The 25539-nt window shown below is 45.7% G+C and overlaps 1 long non-coding RNA gene across 1 annotated transcript in view; it reads right to left on the reverse strand.

Annotated features, from left to right (window-relative positions):
* The window catches only part of LOC119160077 (uncharacterized), a 343900-nt gene that overhangs the window by 97856 nt on the left and 220505 nt on the right, over positions 1–25539 (reverse strand). The window contains exon 3 of the long non-coding RNA XR_012888404.1: positions 15679–15784. This is a non-coding gene — a long non-coding RNA (uncharacterized LOC119160077). The remainder of the gene's footprint in view (positions 1–15678; positions 15785–25539) is intronic.

A 25539-nucleotide genomic window follows, 5' to 3' on the forward strand; every position in this document is an offset into this window, starting at 1 on the left:
CTCGGGGTTAAATCGGCTCATCGCTTCGCAATCATTTGTTCTCGTGCTAATTGTTGCCTTCTTCATTTTGAGTGGACTCAAGAGTGGTTTTTACCTGCGCCACAGACTCGCATAGGCAGTTTATTGCGGTTGAGTCACACGAGAATATTTGGTAAACAGCTCCACTGATGAAGAAAATGAGTAGACACTGGCATAGATTCACTATACAAAAAAGGTTTGACTAAACATTCACAAATATTTGGAAAAGACACGTTAAAAACGTCAATATTGTCAACACAACAGCTTATTGATAGGCGAATTAACGCGGCAAAAACATGTATGTTCGAAAACATTTCTACTATATTTAAAATAATTACAATATTTGTGATTTTTAGTGTTGCTTACATTAGTAAGGTATATGTCAGAACTATTTTTCATGATTTGTGTTTCTGTAAGTTCCCGGTTTTGTTTACTGAAACAGTTGTTCTGAGATACAACTGGTGTAATGACTTCAAAGTGCCATATGTTACGCGTCGACCCCTGAGAAAAAGAAAAAGGTTTTCGTGTGTGTTTAGGAAAAGTGGTTAACGATTAAGAGCACTTGGTACTCTACTATGAGAGATCTTAAAGTCGTCCCGTCATCCTCAGCACGCGAAAGCGTTTTCTACCAGATATAGAGAAGCATGTAAATGTGTATATATTCCCGAAATTTTCAATGAACTACCTGAAGAGTTCTTTTTTTTCAGCTGGTTCAAAATTGCTGGTTAAATAAATTACTCTCCGAGCTGCAAAATCACATGGCTATGGTCTACCTGTATGTCACATAAGATCTAGGCTCCTCTTTGCAGGGTTGCAGCTGACTTTCAAGTGATAGTCGCCAAACGACAAGCGAAAAGTCGCCAAAAGTCGCCATTTTTCTTAATTTAGCCAAAAAAGTCGCACTCTATCTACCTATGCGTGACGTGCCTAGTAACAAAGATTACTAATTAAGTATAGCCTCGTAGAGATCAATATTGTCTGTAGCTCCTTAATTATATTGACTTTTTTAATGACAGTTGCATCACCTGCTTTATCTTGGTAGCACTCAGAAAGTGCATGCATGCACCATCAGCGTCCCTGCATGCTAGCACCTCATAAGAGAAGCTTGCGACGGTTTTAGCTATGACGAAGGCTGGATGAAGCAGTCGCTGCAACAAGAGAAGGATGGCGTGCGTAGCCTTCTTGCAAGTTTCGATAAGTTCATTGAGTGTAATCCCGCGTTTGATAATCGAACCACTTAATTGCACAAAAAAAGGTAACAAACTCAAAAGCAGCGCGTAAACGTCGCGATGCGCGCGCCACAGTATTGTCAGTGTTGTCATGCGTGCGCTAAATACTCGAATCAGTGCAGTTTTTGAAGACTGTCCAAATAAGCCGACTTCTTTGCCGGCCCGAAAGGAATGGTAATAAAAAATTAAACTCTACATACAAAGTTAGGTGTACTACAGCAGGGAAGAAGTCGACAAGCTTTTTACAATAGTAGGGGCTGTGCTTAAAACATGTGGCCTAACCGTCACCTAGGGAGTTCAGAAACGGTATTCATTTGAAGAGGCTCAACTCTCTTAAAACACCTAAGTACACACCGCCACCTCGCGGCCCGCGAAAAATCCGCCAGCTTAAATAGTGCTTGGAGGTTGCTGTTGGATGCACCAGTGCACCAGTGCCTCCGGGATCTTGGTGAATGGAGGATATACACACGAGTAGAGTGACCTAGAGCTCTGTAACACGAGGAACATCATAGACGTACTGAATTTTGCGTAAAGTGCACATCCTACTGGTGAATGTAAAACTACAAAATATACAAAAAATTTGTCCCGTTCGTTTTGAAGACGCTGAGAATAATAACTCAGTCGAGACCTAAGACGAAAATTGCCAAAATATCGCCATGTCACCAATCATGATTTTAGGTCGCAACGGGCTTCTAAAATTCACCAGTTTGGCGAAGAGTAGCTACCAGTGGCAACTTTTGTTTTTTTTATTTTACTGCCTGTAAAAAATCAATAGTGTCAATCATTAGCCTGTTCGCTGGCAAGAAAAGCAAAGATAGTTTTTGTGACCTTGTAATCACATCGCTGTAACCGGCTCTGCCAGGCCTAGTCGCACAAGTCGTCGAGACCACAATGTATGCTAATAAGTTAGGTGATGACAGAGTGCCCGGTGGCATGTCCAGATTGTATTCGCCGCCTGTGCTGTTTCTGCTTGATACAGATGGCGCTCACGGAGTTCATGGACCTGCATGTTGTAACTTTGTGATGTGTAATTTTGTGATAATACATTCATTCTATCGTTCCGGTGAACATATCGCAAAGTGACAACCCGATACGAAGTGGACGACCACAAACATCATCATCATTACCGAGGCACTCACTCGGGAGTGACTCCACTCCGCGTGAAGAAGGTTATGTCTGCTGAGCCTCGCTTGTTTGTTACGCTCGATATAAAGATATACATAAATGTCAATAAATTATTACACTGTGGCTCTGCCGTGTAACAAAATGATTTCTTAGTTTTATATGCAGCCTATTTGCTTAAAGTGTTTTTGTCGTATAATGTTTCAACAGCAGAAGCGTTAGCCTGGAAATCGGTCGCATTTTGACGCGACATCATTCAAGAGGTCTTTTCACTGAAATTTTGGTGTTGGCGGTGTCGGCGTCAGCATCTTTGGGACACAAGAAAAAAGATCAGTTTTGTATGCGAGCGAAAATTTCAGGTGTTTTCAATAAGGATGCCAACACGAGGGCAAAGGCACGCTAGCTATTAGGAAGGCGATAGTCTGCGTGCGTGCGTGCGTGTGTGTGTGTGCGCGTGCGCAGAAATATTGCTGTCGCGTTCCATTTGCTTAGCAAAGTGAACAAAAAACTGTCAAAAAAACTTTCAACTAATGCGCCACTTACACACGTTCTCTTAAGAACCTAAATCGACACGCTATTCTTGCCAGTATTGCTGTTCGCGTCTCGCAGATGACTCCATTTCGGCCTCTGACAGTGTAAGCTGCATGATGTGGTAGAAAAGAACTTCATTGGGTCCCAAAGGTCGACCCTGGGTCAGCCCGTACCACACCCATGTCGGGATTGCCGACCCAATGCAATCAGCCATACTTCGTGATATTTTATCAAGGCAGGCGGACTTCAACTTGACGAAGTGCTTATCAGAGAGTGAAAGCGAGCGGATTACCTAAAGCAGTATATTTTGTTCAGCTGGTCTCTTACCCCACCGACAATCATATTTCGCGTTCGAATAGGCATTCAAGGCTATCGGCCCTCGCCTTAACAGACGATGTTGTGTCGAAAATACCGTGGTTGGAAGTGTTCCTGCAATGTAGCAAGGCAGTGACGATGAAGTGTTATCCAAAAACGAGAAAATATGGCCTGATGACATCCAGCTCTGCAAACTACTTACAGTCACGTGAATATCGTGAACATTAAGGAAAACACGGCTGCATCACAGATATGACATTTCTGTTCAACCAACATTTATTCTTTCTTTGTCCAAATAGGCATGGATATTTGACATGTGGGATATAACATCCCAAACCACCATATAATTATGAGAAACGCGAAATTTAGATCACCTGGGGTTTTTTTAGCATGCACCCAAATGTAAGCTCACGGGACTACAGCATTTTCGCCCCCATCGAAAATGCAGTCGCCGCAGCCGGGATTTCATTCCTCGAACTGCGGGTCAGCAGCCGAGTACCACAGCCACGAGACCACCATGCCGGGTTATATGCGCATAGACGAGGCAGCTAAAAAATTGTATTTGAATTTAGAACAAGGCATTCCTTTCACGACGTGATGAGGAACTGAGTAGGTAGCGCATAGGCCCATACTATCAGTGTCGTGTTGAGAAGAATCCTCTTCTTTACGTGGAGGAGGCCCGTCACTGCTGAAGTCGAAGCGCTGCCTTTTGCATGCGTGCCTGTTGATTCATCATCGCCGGGCCGTGGAGTCGCTCTATTCACGCGCAATGAATTTGGCATACTTTCAGTGGTCGGCTGAGGCACTTCAGATACAGTTAAACCTTTTGGACCCCGTCGCTTAAGAGAAGTCGGCAGTAGAACCAGCCATTTTCGCCGGGGTTTCATGGTTTTTCTCTGCATAGTCAGTTATTTTAGGCAGCCCCAGTAAAATTACAGGGACAGCATCCGAAGTGAGCGCAGGTTTCTTTAATGCGTGCAACAGGTCACTTTTCTTATATTCTGCATCACATGTGGTAGAGATCCCTTCTTCCGGGAAATGTTTCGCGCACACATGGTAAGTCGGCTGCAAGGCTCTTTCAGCACTGGCAATTGCCTGTCACCACTTATTTAAGCGCTCTTGCTCAGACTGAAAGCCTTGAAAAGTGACACACGCTCTGTATAAGCTCCTGATACTCCGGCTTGCGATTTGGTACAAAACACTCATTTCAACCAGCGACAACGCCACTCACGCGTTGTCATATGCAGCGTCGAGGTAAACGTGCACTGGATCACACAGCGCGAATCAGCACAACAAATGCACTGACAATGCTCAAAGGCACAGGGCAACCCGCTTCTAAATCACAATATCCCATGCGCACAAAGCTTTTAGGAAGATGTTCTTTCGCGCTCAAATTTCAGAATGGGCCCTGCGCGAATGCCTGGCACCCCATACAGTAGCGTCATCCCCCCGCGGGCCTAGGAAACTACACGCAGATCAGGGTCATCGGCGAACACAATGTGCCCCACCCTCTCCTTACGCCGAGTGACGAGTGTACGCACCTAACTTATTGCCAAATCCTGCTCGGGAGTTAAACAGGCCCGTTTCTTTGTATTTATTCTTAGTCTAGTATTATTATTATTATTATTATTATTATTATTATTATTATTATTATTATTATTATTATTATTGTTATTATTATTATTATTATTATTATTATTATTATTATTATTATTATTATTATTATTATTATTATTATCATCATCAGCCCACGAAGCCGTCAACCGGACATTACCGTACGAGATCCGAGGCACCTCCCACTCAACAAAAGAATCAGAGGCAAGAGAACCTGCACCACTAACGTACCATGCATTGCTGCAACATTATCGGCTCGAACACAGCTCATACCCTCCGCCACATCCAAAACTCACAAGAGATGAAAGCACTGGCTACAGGCGTCTTCAAAGCAACACGTTCACCCATGCCGTACTATTGCACTATATGAGGCCAACGTTGCACAGCTACATCTGCCCTCACTGCAATGTGGCAGACACTCTGGCACACCTCCTACTGCAGTGCAAAGTGAGCACACCAAGACTACAAGCACCAGCACCAGATGCGGACCAAGACCTCCTCAGTGAAGCGTGGGAGGCTGCGATCTCCCAGCCAGACCTGGTCGAGCAGCGTCAACTAGTCGCTCGAGCCCAGCGGGCTGTACAAGTCAGAGGGCTCCTGGAATAAGGGATCCTCCCACCGCACTCACAAGCTTAATTCAATAAATGTTTTAAATGCGAAGCATTTCTTAGCGAGCTTCGGCGACTTTTAGCGTATCTATCTATCTAGCCGCTTAGGTTTGGGTGCTGTCGTGGTCACTCCCTTAACATGACGTGAACCAAAATTAGCATGAGAGGGTAAGATCGTTTGACGAATATGACGCGCTGGTAAAGGCATGAATAATGGCACAATTCTGTCACGTACGTCGCCAAGCACTTACAACCAGACAGTGGCACATACAGTGGGTATGTGCCGCTGGTATCAGGGTATGTGCCACAGGTGATCTAGGAACGACGAAAACACACATTGGCAATTTCAACGCGTGAGCGTTAAGCAATATCCGACATCGGTAGCGGCGACCCAACGAAGGCATAGAATAAATGTCAGCGTTAAGAAAAACCTGACATAGGGGGTTCTTCCGGCATTCGCTTTGACGCCCGGCATTTGCAAAGTATTAATTTCAGGGCCCCAGCAGGAATCGAACCCAAGCATTCTGCGTGGCTGTCAAGCATTCTACCACAGAACTACGCCAGGACCTTCGGAACTTCTTTTCAAATAGACGCTAACCTTCGTAAAACGTTAATAGTGGTTGCAGGGCTGCCTCCCAAAGGAGTACATATGTGCTCCTTTGATACAGATGTCACGTCGTGTTAATGTCAATTGTTTAGGTGTCATGCACTGAAGTAGATTTATGTAGCAGTGTTCAGGGCCAGCGTCTTCACAAGAACGAGCGCTTCATATCAGTTTCTGGTGTTGCTAATACGCATGTCCCAGTTGGAATCGTTGCGCAAGTGCAAAACACTGGTTATATAAACATCTGCAACTCTTCAACATAAGTCTGCGTGGAACGTTTGCACAGATATTTTAGCGTCATTTAATGACGTGTCACTCAATAAAAAACTTGCAACATGGTCACCTTCCCTACGCATGCTTCGCATAACGTTGATTCCCAGGTACGTGGGATCTGCCGATTCTTTTTTCTCTCTCTCTAGTTTCACGTACTTGTTATGTCAAGGATCGCGAGTGCATCAGTGTTGCCTACTGTCAGACGTCTTCTATGTTTAAAAACATATTCAAAACGAGAAGTCGTAGCTTTGCCGCAAAGGCGAAGCAATGAACGCGATAGTAACAAATTGGAAGGTCACGTGCAGAATGGAAAGCAGATTGAAATGTGCCCCGCATTTCTCAAGCACAGGTGACGCATGAAACGTACTCACTGGTACATATTCACGCGAATAAGCATCTCAGTTGTTACTTCGCTGTGCCTGAAAAGCACACGCTTTTCGCGAACGGGGACTGCAATGATTGCAATGACCTTTGTACGCCCGGTAACTACAACAGAATCGTTCCAGGTAAAGCCCGAGGCCAGCCAAGACGTACGATCCTGTCGTTCTCCCCACCGCGAGGTAAGGGCGCGCGGGGGAGCGTCGCTTTCCTCCTCTAAGCGCGGCAAAGTACGCGCGGGAGATTAGAGCGTGCGCCGCCACGCGATGTGGCGACGCGCTCTCATTGCGCCATCTATCTGGTAATTCCAAAAAAAAATTCCCCCGAGATGCCCGTCAGCAGAGGTAAGTTGTAGACATAAATAGCTTGCCGTTTGAAACGTTGCAGGACATGGTCTTCGGTGGCGCAGTGGTTAACGCCTCGCAGGACCCAAGTTCGATTCTGCTCACAGGAGTCTTTTTCTGTTTTTTTTCTGTCTTGAATTTGCATATATATGGATACGTGTACGTATACAGTGAGTGACGCCGACATCAACGCGAGCGGCAAAGTCCAGCCGTGAGTAATCATATAATTGCCATCACAATAATAATTAAACGAGTGCTCCACCAAATGCATCAGAATAACTCCAGTTTATTTGTGAACGCCGAAAATTAATTCGCATACATCAGAACATGGCCGAAAACTATTTCTCGTTACCCCCTTCAGAAAACAGCTCAACACTAGCGGCCACTAATAAAATTTAGCCTACTGAACACGCAGCCGAACTTTCTTTCGGCCGGTTTGCAAAAGCAATGGGGCCACGTGGCGGCCAGGATTCGGTGGCAGCTCATCGCAAAACCGCAAGTGGGCTTACCAGAACCACCGGGTCACCCCTCGGGCCCTGTCTCGAAATGAATTCATTTTCTCGCGCGCAAGCAGGGGAGGCGATGTGGTTGACAGATCGCACGTTTTCGTGAAAGCGCTCATTGTACCCCTATCCCTGCTGCTTACGTCAGGTCGTTGTAGCACTTGCGCAAACGTGCACTCTGTGAACCATTTGTGTGGAGTCGTGTGCAAGCCCCTTGTAGTTAAGGCGCTCAGGTTTATGCACCATTGAATCCCACATGAATCATGGGAGAGAGGTACGTTTATAAGTGTGAAACGAAAAAAAAATGAGTATAAACTACAGGTGAAGTAGAATGCTCCAGGGATATAGCTGGGGCGAGTTTTTAGATGCCGCAGCATTGAAACTTGTGAATTGTAAACAGGCATTATATTTTCTTTTTACTTTGTACAATGTATGTAGGTTAGCCTGTAAAAATACTTATCTATCAATATTTGTACCAATTACTCAATAAATACTCGCAGAAGTTTTTCACTGAGTCCACGACGTCGTATCAGCGTCCGCACCCAAACACGATCACCGGGCTGGTATTCCGCGAAACGTCGTCGAAGATAGTAACGGCGGCTGTCGGTATATAGTCCGTTGGTTTTTGATGCCGATGCGGTAGACTTGCTGAGCTTCTTTGGTGCGCTGAAAGTATTCACTCACATCGAGGTTTTCTTCGTCGGTGACGTGCGGTAACATGGCGTCGAGTGTCGTTGCCGGGGTCCTTGCGTAGACCAACTTGTATGGCGTCATCTTCGTGATTTCTTGCACGGCGGTGTTGCATGCGAAAGTCATGTTTGAAAGGATGGTGTCCCACGTCTTGTGTTCGACGTCGACGTACATGGCCAACATGTCGGCGATGGTCTAATTTAGACGCTCGGTCAGGCCATTGGTTTGTGGCTGGTACACGGTTATACGGCAGTGGCTTGTCTGGCTTTAGCTCAGTATTGCCTGAGTCAGGTCAGCAGTAAACGCTGTACCTTTGTCGTTGATAAGGACTTCCGGGGCGCCGAGATAAAGACGATGTTTTCAACGAAGAACTTCGCTACCTCAGCGGAACTGCCTTTGGGCAGGGCTCTTGTTTCGGCGTAGCAAATGAGGTAGTCGGTAGCTACGATGATCCACTTATTTCCGCAAGTTGACGTTGGGAACAGCCCCAAGGGGTCCGTCCCGATCTACTGGAATGGTCACCCGGGAAAGTCAATTGACTGGAGGAAGCCTGATGGTCTTGTGGGTGGCATATACTCTCGTTTACACTCTCGGAATGTCCTTACGTAACGAGTGATGTTGGCGGTAAGGCGTGGCCAGTAGCACCTTTCTTGTATCCTTGCAAGTATGCGGGAAACACTTAGGTCTCCTACCATCGGATCATCGAGCATGGCCTGGAGGAGTTCTGGTCGCAGAGCTGAAGGCACCGCAAGAAGGTCCTTGGATCAAAGCGGCAAAAAGTGCTTTTCGAGAAGGCCGTTTCGCAGCGAAAACGACGTAGGTGCTCGCTTGTATACCTTCGGAACAACAGAGGTCCTGCCTTCGAGGTATTCTATTAGGCCTCTATGTTTCAAGTCGGCCCGCTGTCGTTCAGCGAAGTCCTCGACAGTTATCGTTCCCAAGAAGCAGCCGTCATTCAGATCGTCGGGTGGTGGTGGGTCGACGGGGGCTCGTGACAGGCAGTCAGCGTCGGAGTGTTTTCGGCCGCCCTTGTACATGGCTAACGTCGTAATCTTGAAGTCACACGGTTCATCGCAAAAAGCTACCTGAAAGGTCCTTCAAGTTAGCTAGCCAACTTAAGGCGTGGTGGTCGCTCACAACTTTGATGCGCATGTCGTAGAGGTAAGGATGAAACTTTGACGTCACCCGGGTGATGGCAAGGGACTCCTTTTATGTTGTGGAATAATTGCTTTCTGCCTTGGATAGCGACTGGCAAGCGTGACTAATAACCATTTCCACTCCGTTAGTCGACAAGCGTCGCGCACGTGTGCGTTTTTGATCAGGCCGTGCGTCGCCTGAGCTCATTAGAAAATAAAATGACAGCCCTGTTTTAAAGTGACCACAACTCGGGGATCAAGCTCGTTACCCTGTGCTGTGCGGTGCGGTGCGCCAAATTAATATGCCAGTGCACGCTCTGCTGCAAATGTTGGCTATTGCAATAAAGCTTGTTAAACGACTCGGGGACAGTTCCGCTTATAAAACTCGCACACGACGACAAAGCCTCGCGCGATGCCAGACCCAAAAAAGCCGAGTTCTTTACCGACGCAAAATTTAAATCAATTTACTCGGCTCACAATCCGCGACGCCAACGCGCACAGTGAAAATAAGAACGCCAATAAATTTTAGTTAGCACGCTTAAAAGTTCATAGTGGTGTTTCGATAAACTATTTATTTTATATACAAGCAACACTGAGGAAATAAGAAACCTTCCCAGGCTTTAATGTACCAAAACGGTATCTTTATCACACCCTGATGGAGGAATAGGGGATAATTTTGACGAGCTGAGTTGGACACTAAAAGCAAATAATAAGTCGATGTTGATTGCTGAAATAGCGGTCCAGAAACCTCGCAGTGTTACTTTTATGCTAAGGAAATGTTAATTTGAAATAAAATCATGTTTTAGTGGTCCACATCGTGTCAGCACACTTCAAGTTACCCACCTGAAAGTGGAAACCTTCACGTTACTGTAGCCGTGCAGAACGTTGTTGTAGTTAACTGCGTGGCCGCCGACACTAGTCGCAGGAGCACGAAAGTAGCGGGAACCGCCACAGCAACAACGTCCTTTGAACAATTTTGTGCCATGGCCTCTGAGGTGGCTGGCGTGTTTTGTTTAACTGGGATCCGCTAGATCGCACGACCTGCTCAGTTTAACCAAGCGAAAATTCAACTTTTGAACGACTCGCGTCAATCCCCATAGTAACATCCGGCGGTTCTTTTTTGAAATCAATCAAACAGAAACAAAAAAACAGCATTATATTATGTCTCTTGATGCACAGAAGGCTCTTCATTTAGAGCAGCTAGTTCGATTACTAGTGAATAATTTTTGGTGGTAAGTCTGAGATCATCGGGATCATTTAGCAAATGTCCTACTCGTGGCGCCTGTGTTCTCATGCATTTACCTTTATTTCTCGGTATTGCTGCTCATAATATTGTCTTAGACGCTGTCATACAATGAGGTTTCTTTCCGACATAAATTTTTATTCGCTTTTAGTGTCCCTTTAACGTGCACCTAAGTTTAAAGGGACACTAAAGTCAACTATTAGGTCAACGTTAATTGTTGAAATGACAGTCAAGAAACCTCGTAGTGTTAATTTTGTGCAAAGGAAGGGCCTATTTTGAAATAAAAGTACGTTTTAGTGCTCCGAATCGGGTTAGCGCACTTCAAATTACCCGCCTGAAGAAGCTGGCTGACCGGACCGTCTCACGTCACTGTTGCCACGCACAACGTTGCCCGGCTAAGCACTAGTAGCAGCAGACTGAAAGCAGCCGGAGCCACAGCAGCAACCATTGATCGATTTCCCTCCATTGGCTTCGATATTGTAGACATATTTGTTTCAACTGCGCCCCACTAAATGGCTCCACCGGTCCCGTGAAACCCCACGAAAATTAAATTTTCGAACCACTCGCGTCATTCCCTATAGTAACGTCCGGCGATTCTTTTTTCCATAAATCAAACAGAAACGAACAAGCAGCATTTTATTGCGTCTTTTAATGCACGGAACGTTCTTTATTTAGTGCAGTTAGATCAATTACTAGTTATTACTGGTTACTATTTGTAGACGGTCCCTCTGATGGCATGGGGATCATTTTGAAAATGTCCTGCCACGGCGCTTGTGTTCTTGTGCATTTACTTTAATTTATCTGTAAGTAGGGCACTGTTTTTGATGTTGTTGATATTTTAGATGTTGTCATACATTAAGCTTTCACTCTGACGTAAATTGTTGTTTGACTTTAGTGTCCCTTAAAGCACACAGGTGTCTTTCTTTTGTTTTGAATCTTGTCCCAATCGAAGTGCGGCTGCCTTGGCCGGGTATTGAGCCCTCACCCTGAAGCTTGGCAGAGTGGTACCGGGCTACGGCTAACCTACGACGGTGAGTATTGACGAAATAAGCTCAAAGGAGCACCACCCGACCGTTCTGCATTTGGGTGAAGAAAAAAAACTGGGTAGGGCTGAAGCATGTAGGAAAGAATGTTTTAGCTCGTGAACCATGAGAAGGAACCAAGCATTCAGTATTTTGAGATAGATTTATTTATAGAGACACTGGTGGGCCCAAGGGTATTCCCACTCCACTAACGTCGTCTTGTTCTTGTTTTGTTCGCCTATTAACTGCGGCACACACCCACTGTGGCGGACTGGCAAGGAATCGAGTGGTTTTATAAAATAGTATCAAGTTTTACATTAAAAGGAAAAAATAACTAGAAGGAAAACGAAGGCACACTAAGAACAGTCAGCCACGCGTTGACTCTTGTTCCTCTCTCTTCTCTCTTACATTCCCGGCTTCAGATCCTTACGGCATAAGAAAAATGTCTTTCCCCAAAACTTAGTCGTCGGCTATTCATTGAGTGAACTGTGTGTTTAGAAAAAGTTGTTAACGATTTAGAGTACTAGTTACTCCACTATAGGAGAGCTTAATGCTGTCCATTGATTAATATAGTCTGAGGACAAACCTTAGCCGGTGAACACGGGGATAATACTGAAAGAAAGCTTACCCCAACGTTGCTTGTTGGGCGAGTTGGAACAAGTGAGTAGTAACTCTGTTTAGCGTAATGATATTTAGCATCTATGTCCTCTTGTGTGTCTCTTTTATTGGGTCCGCGTTAAACAGCGTTATGGCTATAACTGTTGACTTTCAGTGCAGTAAGGGTGAGCAGTGGAATTTACATATCATGGCAAAAATACGTTTTTATATTAGACCGCGAATACATCATACACCGCGATGACAGGATACCCCGACAAGCCTAGCCAATAAAGTGCTTTGCACCTTAGAGAAGGACATGGTTGTAATTGAGTGACAGTGCAGGAAAGATAGAAAATATATATATAGTGGAATTTTAAAAGTTAGTTTTTTTGTTTGACACTATAATAACGAGAACGACCAGACAATAATGCCAAGAAAAGTGCGGGGGATGTTATCAGGAGTAAATGTAAACTAAATGTGAAGAAAGAAAAACAAACTAGAAGCTACAGAAGACAAGCATTTTTTCTCATAACCTTCCATAAAACGGCGTTACCTCATCGCGCTTTTTAAGTCACTTACTTCACTGCTCTGGGGTGTGGGTTTTTTGGAACGTAAAATATGACGGGGAGAAAAAGGGTGCCTTACGAAGAATGGCTGCCACTGCAAACAGAGATTATCACGCTTTGTTTCGTCATCGTTTATTGAAAAAGGAGTGCAAGCATTATCTGTGTTGCTTTCAGAACCACCGCACAGCCACTGCAGTAATCTGCAGTGCATTCAACAAGTGCTTGCTATAGGCGTGCCTCTTAAGGAATTTCAATGTTCTCTTGAGCGAACATTTAGTACCATGCTGTATGCCTCATTTATGGGGCAGACAAATCAACACTACACAGCATGTGCCACCTGCGCTACGAGCAGTGCAACCTAGCAAAGTAGTCCACTCAATATTAATCAGAAATATTAGTGTCCTAAACAAAAAATGTTGAAGCCCCACCATAGCTTTGCTATTTATCCGAAATGTTCATGGACCTAGAATTTCCACCAGATCAATCTAGACAAAAGTAGTTTATTAGCTGATCATTAACATGGCTTCAGGAAGCACCGTTTCACCGAGATTGCTCTTTTAGCTCAAAAAGAAACAATATTACAAGCTTTTAATAATAAAAAGTGAATTATGGGAATCTGCATCGATTTCTCTAAAGCGTTTTATCTTGTGAATCATAAAACCTTACTAAGTTACACGCATATGGTATCCGTGGTATAGCCTTAGAGCTCTTTGAATCTTACTTATCACATAGAGCACAGTATGTACAGCTAGGAAAAGAAAAACAATTCTAGTTTTCAGGCTATAGGAGTCGGAGTCCCGTAAGGAAATATCCCTGGGCCACTCCTATTTATAATTTATGTAAATGAAACGCCAAACATTTCAAATCAAGCAAAATTGATCTTCTAAGCGGATGACACAGCAATATTTATTACCACTACATCCGAGACTGAACCTGAGCATGAAGGGAACATATCGCTTAGAGAAATTAAAAAATTGGGCTGAAGCGAACTGTTCTCGAATAAACGCCAGCAAGACAAAAGTCATGATTCATATGCAAAAAGGCGAACAACTGCAAAATACAGTAAAAATGGAGATAGGTGCAGATGATTTAAAAGTTGTCAACACAGTCTCCATATTAGGTGTGATGTTTTCGAAAAACCTAAGTTGGAACGATCTCGTCGAACATCTTAGTAAAAAGCTTTCTTCTGCTGGAAGAACCATAGCTCGCTTAAAATATTTTCTTCTGGTTAACACTAAAATTTTGCTTTACAATTTTGTTTTACTGTTTTCTATTCTACAATACTACAACCTTGTTTGGGGCACAACTACAAAGAAAAACCTAACAAAATTGCACTTACTTTAAAAAAGCAGTGTGCGCTCCATTCCTAATGTTCCACGCTTATTTTCTACGAAATATCTGTTCGTAAAGTTTGATACTCTACCTATGTTCTCTTTATATGATTATCGCTTAATTTAATCTACAAGTCATACCTAAAATCCAATAAATTTATTACACTTTCCCTGGCTGATATAAATGTAAACCACAGTATTCGTCATACAAGACATAAGGAAAAATGACGTGTCTTTACACCTCGAAACAAATATGACAAACAATCATTAATACATACTGTGCCAGTTATACTTTGTAAGCATGTCACGGCCGATTTTTATCCTCTGTACAACTATAATCAAGAAATAAGGCTGTTTTGTCAGTCGTGCCAAAGAGATTTCTAACGTTGTACATAGCATATCTTTTTTTTCTTTTTCTTTCTTTCCTTACCCTCGTGTTCAAGCTGTGTGGAACATGTTACCGAAAAACGTATACACGTGCGTATATAGACGTGCTCATATATACTTGTGTATCGGGTATGAAAATGTATATCCGCGAAATCCGCATTTCGATTCATAGGCACATATTTTCTTGTGTGTAAATATATAAATATATATTGATGCATACAAACTTTCTGTTTTTGTTGGAACTGTATAGTTATCGCGGATTACTTTGTTTTTAATGTGTTGCGCTTATTCTTTCTCTGCGATGTGTTGCTCTCATTTGTAAAAGGGGAAGGACCTCTGTCAAGCTGTAGTACCTTTTAGTCCTGTCCCTTCTCTTTCAAGTGTGAAGAGAAATAAAAATTGAATTGAATTGAAATGACGAAAGCTCTCGAGATGTTTGTTATTTGCAGCACAGATTGTTGGCGGGCCAGTTGGTTTTTAGAGATTGTGAAACCAAGTGCCTGGATGGGGCAAAAGGTTACAAGAAGCAGACATATACAACGCTGTGTATGCCTGCTTCTTACAGCTTGTTGTCCCGTCTACGGGCACTGTTAACGCTCTAGAGATGCCTCATGTCACATGCACCTTCTTTCGCTCCATTTGCTCTTGCTTTTCAGTCGATATCTGAGCGAGTGCATCAATTACGCAAAGTCCATCAGCAGATATAAAGGTCACGGACATTTATCTAGCTGCATCACCACGCAAACACGCAAGACCTCACACTCAACGACCCTTGCTGGACCTTTTCTCATCAGCGTACTACCAAGCAACAGCTTCTGCCGCCTATATACCCTTGTTCGTGCTCCTTGAGCCCACATACGCATTATGTCTGCTATACAAACGTCGAATGAGCATTGAGGAACCATTCCATTTTAACGCGTGTCAAAATACATAGCGCTACATCCAGGAAAGCAAAGGGATACACATGAATGCTCTGCATGCAAGAACCCTGCAAACAAGCATCACTCATCCAGTGACAGCTCTTAGAGAATTACGTTGCCCTTTCAGGTACATTGACCAAGTTCGTTGACGTCATGCAAACAAAATGTTTAATGTTTAACTTTGCTTTGCAGATACAACTTCGTTGAAGAGTGAACGAAAAGAAAATACAAGAAGAGGGATACTTACAAAACTTCTTCAGCGTGTACTGACCTTCCCATGAAACTTGGCTCGAGAGTATGATATTACTATGAAAGTACATCTGGCCAGACAGATATCTGTCGAAGATGTCCACCTTTAAGTGCAAAGAAGCGGAAAAAAACTGCGCTGATAAAGAATCCTGATTTCAAAGGAATTGAGCATGATCACAAAACATATCAGTTGGTTAAAACTACACATCTCCCTCCCTCCCCCTAAAAAAAGTTATCATGTGAAAGGTTTTGTGCACTACTTAAACAAGAAAATTTTGGTAGCTACTTCCAGATGTAGTGATATTTTGAAAGCGAGGAAGTATCGAGTCCAGAAATTCCCCCAACCAATGATCAAGGTGAGAGCTTCCACTAGAAGACCACTAAAAAGAGAATACAAAAACAAAACAACCACGCACACAATTGTGTCGCGTGTATCAGAGGTCAGCTTTCAACAGAAGCTTCGCCCTCGCACACGAGAAAAAGAAAAGCGCAGCATATAGCGATAGCATCTCAGCAGCAGGCTGTAAAAACAAAGTTGCAGAAACCTGCAATGCTGGATGTTGTTTTCGCGCTCCTCCTCGAGGGGCCTTCTTGTCCGCTGTACTGGCAACCTAAGTGGATCTTCGCGGATCAAGTCGAGCGAACCCAAAGCGCGACAAAGTATGCTTGTAAAAAAGGTTTGTGTCACAGCCAAGCCACTGTCCAGCACAGCAGCAATCTTCCCACCCTTCACAGAGGTCCCTTTCGAAATCAGGCAGCAAAAGCAGAAAGCTCCGGGAATAAAGCGCCGGTTAGAGACACACAAGTTTCTATGCCCACTTGATTTCAAGGTGACGTTTCTGTTACGGGAGGTCGTGTTCGTGCAGATGTATATAAGTACAAACGACCGCAACAAGAAGCGGTTCCTTTTGTCCGAAAGCAGTCCTCGCTTCGTGTCTTCTTTTACACGTGCCCACCGCGCGGTTTGATGGCTGTCGCGGACGGGGTTTACGATGTCACTCGTTTCTGGACGGCGGCCCCTCGGGGGAGCCCACTCGTCTGCTTGTCGCTGCTGCCTCACCAGACCCATCAGCGGGATCCCTTTGTGACTGACCCCCACGGTGCCCTAATCCCTCGGCAACCGGATGTTCTGCCGGTGAATGTCGAAAAAGAAATTGTGATTGCTCCGCGGTAATTTCAGTCCTGGCTGCACTCACCATATAGCGTACAGGTACGCGCAATAATTATTCTTCGATTTTATGATTCCTACAAGGCTAATTTTATTAGACGTTAAACGGCAGTGCACAGTTTCAATCAAGAAACCAAACTTCGTAGCCTACAGCACTCGTCGAGGGCTCTGATTTTTTTTCTTTAAATTCTACGCTGCCTTGAGCTCTCCAGTGAAGTAATAAAGGCAGTAAAATGCAGCTTGAAAGTACCCATAATGTGACGATTACTTGAAACGGCCAGCACAACTTTTTCAAGGTGTTATGAATTGTATTTCGTATTGAAGAGTATGTTCTAGCCCAACAACCAGCAAAGCAGTGTTTTGAATTAATCTTCAACCGAACGATGCTGCTACTACTCTTTAAACATTGTTTTTGTAAAGAAGATCAAGCATCTTTGTCCTCAATATTTCCCCTATTCAACAGACCCCATTCACATCACTCTACTGCCTACAAGGCAGTGAAAGATCTCTTGTGTGTGTTTTTTTTTTCAGGACGATGGGTGTGTGTGAACGCTTCTGACTTGCGGTGGAATTCTACACCCTCCAGTAAAGTTATAATATATATATATATATATATATATATATATATATATATATATATATATATATATATGCTATCTTTCTATAGATAGATAGATAGATAGATAGATAGATAGATAGATAGATAGATAGATAGATAGATAGATAGATAGATAGATAGATAGATAGATAGATAGATAGATAGATAGATAGATAGATACGCTCGAAGTCGCCAAAGTTCACAAAGAAATGCTTCGCATTTAATAAAAACTGAGGAAATTCAAAAGGCATATCTAATCAAGCAACCAAGCGCGAAAATCAAGCTCAGACATTCAAAAACGACTGATGTGTCACTTATACACAGGTCACCTTTTTTCTTTATCGAGAACGCTTCCATTATTTCACGGCTGAACGTTCTGGATTAAGGAGCTTCGCTCCTAAACGTTCACAGCCATAACGTAGAAGCAGAAAGCACGAGACCGGGTTGATTGGCGGATCATGGGAAATGCCTTTGGCCTGCAATGGGCGTAGTCAGGCTAGTGCTTATGTTGGCGCTTAAGATGATGATGATAATGTTCGAATCCAAATTCAAAGCATTTTTAGCAAACTTAAGCGACTTTGAATCTATCTATCTATCTATCTATCTATCTATCTATCTATCTATCTATCTATCTATCTATCTATCTATCTATCTATCTATCTATCTATCTATCTATCTATCTATCTATCTATCTGTCTGTCTGTCTGTCTGTCTGTTTGTCTGTCTATCTATCTATCTATCTATCTATCTATCTATCTATCTATCTATCTATCTATCTATCTATCTATCTATCTATCTATCTATCTATCTATCTATCTATCTATCTATCTATCTATGTAGCCGTCTATGACGTTTAGCTCTTTTGGCCGTTTCGAGAATGGTATCGATACCAATATTGGTATAGCATAACATGACTGTACGACGGACATCAGTGACTAGTCATAACATGAAAATTATAATATGTATGCCATGATTGAATATCATGATTTACATTCCATGGTCTTGCTGCTCTTGCGGTGGTTTGGTTCACATGACATGTTGCAAAAGTGGTATGGTACGACATGACTGCACGATGAGCACAAGTGACCGACTTTAACGTGGAAATCATGAGATGTGTGTGATGTAACAACATGACTACATGCCACGATCATACTGCACTCGAGGCTGTTTTGCTAGCTTCACATATACTGAATTCGGTATTACGTGACGCGAACGGCCGATGAAGGTAATTGACACGTCCAAACAAGATAATCGTGACATGCATGTCATGTGACAATATGACGGCATGCCGTGCTCATGATTCACACAAGGCCGTTTCGCCAGCTTCACATATACCAAATTTGGTTTTACATCCCGTGAATCAATTGCGAGGGTATGGTACAGGTGCGAACACGATAATCATGAGATTCATGTCATAAGAATATGGCTACATGCCATGCTCATGATGTGCTCGCGGCGGATTCGCTAGCTTCACATAAGCCAAATTTGATATTAACATGACGCAAACGCACAACGAAGGTAAATGACACGTCTAAAATGTCATGACATTCGTGTCATGTAAAATATCAGTACATACTACGCTCATAGCGCGCTGTCGGCCGTTTTGCTAGCTCCACATAATAATAAATTTAGTGTCATATTGTTACGGAGCTCGCAAACACACGGAAGAGAGAAATGAGCGTATTTCCTATATTTACATGCCAAAGTGACGCTTCAGAGCTGCCAGTCTCTCGCGCGGCGAGTCCACTTTCTCTTTATCGAACTGTTGTCCACGACGGTAGAGCCATGCCCACTGCCTCGTAATATCACCCCCGGCGAACAAAGCGCCGTCACGGCGCCCCTAAGTCAATGAGGACTGGCAGTATAGTAGGGCTTTAGGCGCGACACATGAACAACATCAGTAGATGGTGTAGCAGAGGATGAGTGCGGTTGAACGGGAGTGATGAGGTAGTCGACGTCGGTGACCTTGCGGAGAACTTTGTAGGGTCCTGTGTATCGTGGGAGGAGCTTCTCGCACAAACCTTCACGTCGATACGGCGTCCAGAGTAGGACAAGAGAGTCATCAGGGTAGTCAACGTCGCGGTGCGAGTCATCGTAGCGGACTTTTTGTGCGGCCTGAGAAGCACTGAGCCGAGTGTGCGCGATTTGGCGAGCGACGCGGGCTCGAGAAGCACCGTCCTGCGCATAGACCGTTGGTTGGATAGTAGCAGAAGGAAGGAGTGTGTCGAATGGCAACGCAGGGTTGCAGCCGTACAAAAGAAAGAATGGAGAGTAGCCGGCGGTGTCATGTCTTGACGAATTATATGCAAATGTAACGTAGGGGAGCATTGCGTCCCAGTCACGGTGGTCAGCAGAGACGTACATAGACAACATGTCTGTAAGAGTTCGGTTGAGACGCTCCGTGAGACCGTTAGTCTGGGGATGGTAGGCAGTAGTAAGGTGATGTTCGGTAGAGCAGCTCCGGAGGATTTCGTCGATAACTTTTGCGAGGAAGCAGCGGCCCCGATCCGTCAAAAGCTGGCGCGGAGCTCCATGCCGCAGAATGACGTCATTTAGGAGAAAGTCTGCGACGTCTGTAGCGCAGCTAGTTGGCAATGCACGAGTTATCGCGTATCTGGTCGCATAGTCGGTTGCGACAGCGATCCACTTGTTGCCTGACACGGACGTCGGGAAAGGTCCGAGCAAGTCGAGGCCGATGCGGAAGAATGGTTCCGGGGGAATGTCGATAGGTTGGAGCAGGCCAGCCGGACGGAGAGCAGGACGTTTCCGACGCTGGCAGCGCTCGCAAGCAGCGACATAACGGCGCACAAATTTATACATGCCAGGCCAAAAGAACCGTTGCCGCACGCGGTGATAGGTGCGTGAAAAACCCAGGTGTCCCGCCGTCGGTGCGTCATGCAGATGTTGAAGAATAGTGGCACGCATGTGTTGGGGAATAACTAACAAATATTCCGGGCCGTCAGACTTCATGTTGCGACGATACAGAATGTCGTTGCGAAGGACATATTGACGGAGAGAAGGGTCGGAATGTCCTGAAGATACTCGCTGAATGACCTTCTTGAGGGTTGCGTCCCGGCGCTGCTCTGTGCCGATGTCGTGCAAATCAGATATGGCGAGCACACAAGAATCGCCTTCATGGACAGCGAGGCTAGTAGGGTCCACCGGATAACGCGAGAGACAATCAGCATCTTGGTGCAACCTGCCCGACTTATAAATTACGTCGAAGTTATACTCCTGGAGACGTAGAGCCCAGCGACCTAGGCGGCCAGTTGGGTCCTTGAGCGACGACAGCCAACACAGAGCGTGGTGGTCCGTAATAACTGAAAACTCGCGGCCATACAAGTAGGGGCGAAATTTCGCTACAGCCCAGACCAACGCAAGACACTCGCGCTCTGTTATCGAATAGTTTCGCTCAGATGTGGAGAGAAGGCGGCTGGCATACGCAATAACACGCGTTTGGCCTCCCTGGTGTTGAGCGAGGACGGCGCCGATTCCGTGAGCACTGGCGTCTGTGCGTACTTCAGTCGTCGCAGACGGGTCAAAGTGAGCCAGTATTGGTGGTGAAATGAGCAGGTCGATCAGCGTGGAAAACGCAGCTGCTTGGTCTTGGCCCCACGAGAAGGGCACGTTCTTTTTGAGAAGATCAGTTAGTGGTCGTGCAATTGTAGCGAAATCGCGTATAAAGCGGCGGAAGTACGAGCATAAGCCCACAAAACTCCGAACATCTTTGGTTGAAGAAGGCAGAGGGAAATTCTTGACAGCGCTAATCTTGTCAGGGTCAGGTCGGACGCCAGCAGCACTTACAAGATGACCAAGGATCGTGATTTGTTGTCGGCCGAAATTGCACTTTTTCGAGTTCAGCTGGAGTCCTGCTCGACGAAAAACGGCTAAAATGGTCGACAAACGAGTTAAGTGAGTTTCAAATGTTGGGGAAAAAACAATCACATCGTCGAGGTAGCAAAGACAGATGGACCATTTATAACCACGAAGAAGAGAGTCCATCATGCGTTCGAACGTTGCCGGGGCGTTGCACAGCCCAAAAGGCATAACCTTGAACTGATAAAGGCCGTCCGGTGTGATGAAGGCAGTCTTTTCTCGGTCTAAGTCGTCGACAGAAATTTGCCAGTAGCCCGAACGCAGATCAATAGATGAGAAGTATCGCGCGCCATGAAGGCAATCAAGGGCGTCGTCGATTCGTGGCAGCGGATATACGTCTTTGCGGGTTATCTTGTTCAAGGCACGGTAGTCAACGCAAAATCTCCAGCTGCCATCCTTCTTTTTCACTAAAACAACAGGTGACGCCCATGGACTTGAAGAGGCCTCTATGACTCCTTTGGAGAGCATTTTCTCGACTTCTCGTTGTATGACCTGGCGTTCGGACTGGGAAACACGATACGGTCGCCGTCTAACAGGATTAGCATCGCCGGTATGTATTTGATGACGCACGAAGGACGTTTGACCTAAAGGGCGGTCATCGAAGTCGAAAATATCTCGGTAGGTAGTCAGAACGTGGTGAAGTTGCGCCAACTGACAGGGCAGGAGATCAGGGGCGATCATCATCGTGATTTCGTCGCTAGGTGCGTTTGCTCGGCTGGCTGCAGTATGGGACGAACAGTCTTCAGGGTCCAATGCCACGATGCTACATGCATCAAGTGGGGAAACGTGGGCTAACGAAATGCCTTGCGGGAGAACTTGGGTCGAACTACTGAAGTTAAGGAGCGGAAGCTGAACGTAGTTGTCCACAATAGTCACGATTGTATGCGGCACAGCAACACTTCGAGCCAAGAGCACATCCACCAATGGAGACACTATGTAGTCACCGTCAGGAAGAGCTGGTGATATCGTTAAGGCAACACACGTGGTGGCTTGCGGTGACAGCCGAACATAATCAACAGCGCACAAGCGGTGTGACGGTGAGGACGGCACAGGTCCAAGTCGAGGCAGTTCAAGTTGAAGAACGCCGGTTGCACAGTCGATGAGAGCAGCATGGGTGGACAAGAAATCTAAACCAAGAATTAGGTCATTTGGGCACTGCTCAATAACTGCAAAGAGAACAGATGTGGGGTGATCGGCGATAGTGATGCGTGCTGTGCACATTCCTGTGATGGCAAGACTTCTTCCGTCGGCGACACGAATAACGCCAGGGGCAGCCGGTGTGAGCACTTTCTTCAGGCGGCGACGAAGTCGGGCACTCATCACAGAAATATGCGCCCCAGTGTCAACAAGTGCAGAAACAGTCAGGCCGTCAACGTCGACGTCGATCAAATTTCGTCGTGTCGGCAGTACAAGGAGAGGATTTGAGGTCGGTACCGAGGATGCAGCTTCACCTCCAAGAGCTGCACCGCTTAGTTTCCCTGGTGAGAATTGAGCGGGGAGGTCGGGCGTCGTCGTAGAGGAGAAGGGGACGACGGGCGACGTCCTGGCGGCGAACGAGACTGGTGACGTCGAGGCGACGGTGAGCGGCTGTGCTGCGTATCAGGGGCATCGCAGGCGTAGGAATCGACGGGCAGAGGCCGGCGGTAGTTGTCGGCGATCGGCTCAGGAGGTTGGAAACGACGGTAGCTATCGGTGCGGCGAGCAGTGTTATACTGGTTTCGGGACGAAGACCAATGGTTGTGGCAATACCGTGCGACGTGACCTATGCGGCGGCAGTTAAAGCAGATCGGCCGATCATCCGCAGTTCTCCATTCGGCCGGATTGCGAGAGCGTGGATAAGACCTTTCTTGGGGTGGTGACCTGGGGCGAGGCGGCGACCTTGAACGGAAGCCAATTGGTCGAGACTGAGCAACGGCGCAGACATCGAAGCCCAAATTGCTCAGTTCTTCCCGCACAATCGACTGTACCAAGCAAACCTGAGGTACTTGCAAATCGACGTGGCCGTTGGCGGGAAGAGTAGGTGTAATTGCTTCGATTTCCCGCCGGACAATTCGCGTAATTTCAGACGCTGGTGAAGACTGCCGATGGGAGGACAGTCCATCTTCGCAGGAGGACGTCGCTGCGGTGTTCGGCAGTCGAGTAAATGATCTTGAAATCCGCCTGCTTTTGGCCAGTTCAAAACGCCGGCATTCCTCAATAATTTCGTCGACGGTCGCACAGTTCCGGCACATTAGCAGGTTGAACGCGTCGTCCGCTATGCCCTTGAGGACATGGCCAACCTTGTCAGACTCCGACATGTCGTTGTCAACTTTACGGCATAGAGCCAGCACGTCCTGTATATATGAGATATACGGCTCTGTGGACGTCTGAGCACGTATAGACAACTCCTTCTTTGCAGCCGCCTTTCGACCGATGGGCTTCCCAAATAAGTCGCGAAGCTTTTCCTTGAAGGTGTCCCAACTGCCGATCTCCTCCTCATGGTTCTCGTACCAGACTTTGGCCGTGCCTTTCAGGTAAAACAGCACATTGGCCAGCATAAGAGTCGGATCATACCGGTTGAGAGCACTGGTGCGTTCGTAGTCGGCTATCCAGTCGTCGACATCAAGTTGGTCCGTACCGCAGAACGTTCCAGGATGCTTCGGATGCGTCAGCACGTACGTGGGTGGGGGTGGGGCCAGTGGAGGCGTTGCCGTGGATGGTGCGGGCGTCGCCGAGGCCGATGGAGAGGTGGCCGTGGGATCAGTCCCGTGTTCCATCACGGAAACTCCGATTTGACGACCACTGCGGAGCTCCGTTGTATGGCGCTTCGTTACCCAGCACTCCCACCAATTTGTTACGGAGCTCGCAAACACACGGAAGAGAGAAATGAGCGTATTTCCTATATTTACATGCCAAAGTGACGCTTCAGAGCTGCCAGTCTCTCGCGCGGCGAGTCCACTTTCTCTTTATCGAACTGTTGTCCACGACGGTAGAGCCATGCCCACTGCCTCGTAATAATATTATGTGAATAGATGACGGTAAACGACACGTCCAAACATGATAGTCATCACATGCAAGCCATGTACGGTGTAATTTACGTCCACCTCGTAACGTTATGCTGATTTTAAAGTAACATATCATCCTTCCTCATTCGTGCTTCACATATCATTGATTCCCACTGTACGTGGTATCTGCCAATTTTTATCATTCCATCCCTACTCTAGCTTCTTTCCAAACGTCTTTCAACCCACCCACCACTGCCCCCCACACACGCACCAACACACACACACAGAGAGAGAGAGAGAGAGAGAGAGAGAGAGGAAGAGCGAGAAACAAAAGGATCATTTTTCAGTGAGACAGCTACAGCTGCCATCCAAGATTTCTTGACATTACAATGCTGGGTTGGTTGTGGGCCGGAGTGGCTTTTACCAATTTATTCAGCTATCGTACAGACATGGCCACTAAATGAAATACAATGTATTTGGCGGCCACGGCCAGCCAGCATATAAATGGCAGAATCATCCAGGTGCGACAACTGCAACTGTGTAGACACTGTTGATCCTAACTTGCACCACTGTCCCCAATTTGAACAGGATCATCAGACCCTCCAATGTGCCTTGACGACTCTCGATGATTAGTTTTCACTCAAGGAAATATCTTAGTTGCTTGGCCTCACAGGACGTCATCCCAGAAAGTCACATGAGGCCTTCTGCAGTACTTGAAGACAACACTGTGTGACCACCAGTGAAACCCTGCACTGTATCTGTGCTTCGAAATGCTCATCTATCTCTTTCTTTTAGAGGCGAAGCTCCTTAAGCTGTGGGTCCTGTGTCCCCGATGTAGTAGTAGTAGTAGTAGTAGTAGTAGTAGTAGTAGTAGTAGGTAGCCACCTCTCATTTAGTTTTTGGAATGTCCGCTGGATGGTGGTGCTTGTATATGATGAATATATAATGAAAAGTTGCGAAATGGCAGTACAAGGAGTATTCACTAGATGAACGGACGGACAGATGCTTCGTTCCACTTATCATCATTCAGTTCATGGATATGCTGTGATTATTTTGAAATGCGAAGCATTTCATAGCGAACTTTAGTTACTTTAGCCGTATCTATCTATCTATCTATCTATCTATCTATCTATCTATCTATCTATCTATCTATCTATCTATCTATCTATCTATCTATCTATCTATCTATCTATCCACCTGCGACTTCCCGCTTTCCAGGCCATTTCGATGATA

The sequence above is a fragment of the Rhipicephalus microplus genome, chromosome 2, assembly GCF_043290135.1.
Source record: "Rhipicephalus microplus isolate Deutch F79 chromosome 2, USDA_Rmic, whole genome shotgun sequence".
NCBI lineage: Eukaryota > Metazoa > Arthropoda > Arachnida > Ixodida > Ixodidae > Rhipicephalus > Rhipicephalus microplus.